Genomic DNA, 4,524 nt, shown 5'->3' with positions numbered 1-4,524 from the left:
GAGCTCCAAGCCTAATGAGAGACCCTACCTTAACATATAAGTGCAGAGCCATCGAGGAAGACATGAGGCCTCCAAATTCACATGGATGATTATGCAAGCATGCACATATACCACGCAATACACATCACACATCTACGCAGGCACGAGGGAGCACATGGGCGTGCGCGCACATCCACCCCCCACCCCCACACACACCCTAAAATGGTATTATCTAAGTGCATAAGAAAAAGCAAATGATGCCAGGCAGTGTTGACACACACCTTTAGGCCCAGCACTCGGGAGGCAGAGGCAGGCGGGTCTCTCTGAGTCAGCCTGGTCTACAGAGTTCAAGGACAACCTCCAAAGCAATGCAGAGAAACCCTGTCTTGAAAAACAAAACAAATCAAAACGAAGAAGAAGAAGAAGAAGAAGAAGAAGAAGAAGAAGAAGAAGAAGAAGAAGAAGAAGAAGAAGAAGAAGAAGAAGAAAAGAAGAAGAAGAAGGAGGAAGAAGAAGACAGAAAGAAAGAAAGAGAAAGAAAGAAAGAAAGAAAAAAAGAAAGAAAGAAAAAGAAAGAAAGAAAGGAAAAAGCAAATGATTGTGATTCCTGGATTCTACATTCTAAACATTTTTTCCTAGCAAATTCTACACTTGATACTCTGTGCCCTTTCGCTCTCTTGTGGCTTACCGTCGTGCCCAAACTCCAAACAAGAACCTAGCAAAGTTGTGTGGCACCTGGAAGAAGAAAACGCACTTAGGTCATCATTGGAGAGGATTAAGGGGGGAGGGGGGTGGCCGATGTGAACATCTTGTTACAAGAGGAGTCGTGTGTGGCCAAAGAACTTGACGGCCTGAGTCCCAACCCTGGAATCTACATGGTGGAAGCAAAAACCTGACTCCCAAAAGTCACAATCTTACAGCCTATGACCTCCATATGCACACCGTGGTGGGGAGAATACGCCTACACGCATGTGCTCATGCTAGTGTATGTGCGCACACACTAATAAAACATGTTTAAAAACAGTGTTCAGACAACATTCTGAGTGGCTCCTTGTCTTTGTTCTACAGAAATGGGCAAGTTCATGAAACCCAGGAAAGTGGTGCTGGTCCTGGCTGGATGATACTCCAGACGCAAAGCCGTCATTGTGAAGAACACTGACGATGGCACCTCAGGCCCCCCTTACAGCCATGCCCTGGTGGCTGGAATTGACCACTATCCCCAAAAAGTGACAGCTGCCATGGGCAAGAAGAAAATTGCCAAGCAATCAAAAATCAAGTCTTTTGTGAAAGTTTATAACTGTAATCACCTCACGCCCACAAGGTACTCTGTGGACATCCCCTTGGACAAAACTGTGGTCAACAAGAATGTCTTTAGAGACCCAGCCCTGAAATGCAAGGCGAGGGGAGAAGCTAAGGTCCAGTTTGAGGAATGATACAAGACAGGAAAGAACAAATGTTTTTTCCAGAAGCTTCTCTTTTAGGTATATTTTTGTTTCCATCATTAAAAGTTTACAAACAAAAACAAAAACAAAAACAAAACAGTGTTCCACAGAGATCTCCATCTAAGTGGCTGAAGCCTGACTTAGCCCCTCCCCTTTGTGTATTGCAGACTTAACATCTTGACAGACGCTAAGGTCTTCACCTTAGCACAGAAGCCACCAAGAAGAGACGGCTCCTCAGATCCTTGAAAACATGTGGAAGTCCTCAGGGACCAGAGTTTGCTAATGCATGGTAAAATGTGTGGAGGCTGGCTTCCAGCCCAGCTAGCCATTAGCCACGCAGGCCAGTCACCTGCCATTCAAGAGTCCAGTTCCTCAGTGCAGAATGAGAAGGGGATTGAAGCAGTGTTCTGTAAAACTCTTCAGAACCTTAAAAATGGCCCCTGACCATCACATGAGAACCATGGCCATGGACTGGGGTCAGCTCCAGCAATGTTCTGTGTAACTTGCGTGTCCTTGTGTGTCCTTGGCTAGATTTCTTAAGCTCTCTGAGCTTCAGTTTTGTAATCTGAGTAATGGGGCTTTTAGAGCCAAACTTTCTAAGCTATCAAATAACCCAGTGCAGTTCACATGTGGTAAGGGGGGGGGGGAGGCGGCTCTGTGACACGGCAATAAAGAGCACAGACCCCTCCCACACGTGATGCTAGGGCTCCCACACTGTCCTCTCTTTCCACTTCAACCTGCTGGTGACCTGGAAGAAGTCATTCACTTCCCACAAGAAACAGAGACAATGGCGGGGTTCCCCTCAAAGGGCGGTGGAGAGGATTACATAAGACAAAGGTGGAAAGTCAGTTTAGAGATGATGACCAGGTCAGCAGACAATGCCTCCCATTTTCCTGTCTAAAATGAGTCCTTTCAACCAAGTGTTCCTCCTCCAGGTGACTCCTTCCCGCCATCCAAGGGAAGAGGAAAGGACAAAGCACAGTGACAGAGAAGGGCCCAGGGTGACCTTGGGGCCTCCCTGAGAGTTCCTGGAACTCATCTGCCCCAGGAGCCCACTGGTTCACCCTAGTTCACCTCCCTTGGTTTCCGAAGCTTAAAATAGACCAAACCAGCGTGGCCACATTTCACCAAGCCACGCAGAGAGAGCCCCTAGGGTGTTTTCAAAGCCAGTTCTGAGATCCCCACCAGCCAGGCTCTGGTCCTGAGTTATTCATCACATCCTGGCTCCACCAGGTCTGCCAGAGGAAATGAGTTCCGAGAGGGCTCTGCTGGGCTGATCTGCAGGCACCTCAGTGGGCTCAGATCAATGGCCACTTTAGAGACCCTCCTGGTGGCAGGTTTGAGTGCTACTGGACAGAGAAAAGACCACAAATTTTTAAGGGAAGCCAGGTGAAGGCTAAACGATGAGTCGGGTGGGCAGGGTTCCAGGCCTGGCTACACGCCCCCTTTGTCATGTGACCTGCAATAGGTCACCTCCCCTCTGTGAGCTTTTAAGAGTCATTAAGACTCCTGTGCAGACTGTCTTCCCTTGTCCATTACCCACTGTGGTCTCTGGGAAGTCAAGATGGCCTCTGCAGCATCAACAACACTCAAGGTCGTAACCAGCAGGGAACAAGAAGGTCTCTCTCTTCCAAGTCAGAGGCCTGCTATGACTGTCACTTGACTCAAGCAGGTGTGACATGGTGAACTGGCACCCAGAGTCCATTTTGATCCTTGTCCAAGGGGCTTCCCTGAACTGCCAAGGCTACCGGGTGAACGATACATTAACATCCTCCTCAGCTAGAGTTTGTCCTGCCTGATGCACTGGCCGTCATTTCAGATGGCAGCAGGAAGAAGGGGCCGTTTTCTTGCTACCATGCTTGTGGCTCCTGGCAGGAGTGGCTGTTTCATGGTTTCCCATGGCTTTGCTGTGTTGAGACACTTGAGAACCCTGGACTGCAGCAAGTGGGTATTGGGGGAGGGGTGGGTGAAAGGTTCAGGCATTAATGCTGACCCTCTACCTCTTTAAGAGACAGACCCCGCCCCTGTCAACAGTCAGGGACATGCTACACCATCACCACTACGGACCTGCCTGAAGACTCTGCACATGCGTGGAGCCTCAGTGCATACGCACCGTCTTCCCTTTAAAAGTTCCAACTCCCCTGCTTCACTCTCTCTCAGTCATTAACTCTGTCTCTCTTCTCTCTCACTCTCTGTCCTGCTCTGTTCTTCTATTTCTCTCTCTCTAGCTCTCCCGTGCTATAATACACTATCATTAGTTAATGTGTCTCTATAGTCTCATCTCTCTCGTACTTCTAATTTAAGCAGAAATCTAGCAGTGGAGGTTGGAGTACAATCTCAGGGGTTGGCCTTGGGTTCTTCCCACATTTGGTTTGGGATGAAGTTTCTCATTTGTTCTGGAACTTTACCACATAGGCCAAGCCAGCTGACCTGCAAACACCCTCCCATCCCAACATCTGGGGGGTTGGGGTTGCAGGCACATATCACTGTGCCCAGCTTTTTGTGTGCTTTCTGGGGATTTGAACCTGGCACTTTATGCATGGGAAGGAAGCACTTTAATGACTGAGGCCTCTCTCCTGTCCAAGAATGCTCGTGATTTTAGTGGTCCTAGTGAGGCCTTGCTCCTTACTGTCTTGCTCCATCCCTGGAGGGCAGTGGACATTTTTTTCCTCAGAAACTGGTTGAGAATTTGCTCTGTGAGTCCTGGGAACTTCATGAACAGCCATTGTCCTGTGTTGAATACCTTCCCACTGAAAAACTGCCACAGTAACCCCTGCCCTCAAGGCACTGTCTCTGTTCCTATGATTGAGTGATGGGAGGATAGAGACCCCAGGATCTAACACACCAAGTGTCCACTGCCCATTCCAACCCGGACCTCAGGGCAAGGAACCCTGAAAGACTGATGTTAGCCTTCAGCTCAGAGCCAAAATACGCTGTAGTGGGCACCGACAATGCCACACCCAGACCCCAAAACTTTTCTTTTTTATGTGTCTGGCTCTGAGGGTGATAGAGTTCACCTTGGCCAAGTGCAAATAATGATAGTGTTAAGAAGACAAAGCCTGCCTCAAGTGTGGAGTGACTCCAAGGTGAGAGATTTCCCCCA

General features: G+C 48.7%; 1 pseudogene; it reads left to right on the top strand.

The window, feature by feature from the left end:
* Window positions 1-1,049: 1,049 nt before the first annotated feature.
* On the top strand, window positions 1,050-1,460 carry LOC100750813 (annotated as a pseudogene).
* Window positions 1,461-4,524: the final 3,064 nt, after the last annotated feature.

The sequence above is a fragment of the Cricetulus griseus genome, chromosome 3 (genome assembly GCF_003668045.3).
Source record: "Cricetulus griseus strain 17A/GY chromosome 3, alternate assembly CriGri-PICRH-1.0, whole genome shotgun sequence".
NCBI classification, from domain to species: domain Eukaryota; kingdom Metazoa; phylum Chordata; class Mammalia; order Rodentia; family Cricetidae; genus Cricetulus; species Cricetulus griseus.
This window is presented reverse-complemented; position numbering and strand designations above follow the sequence as displayed.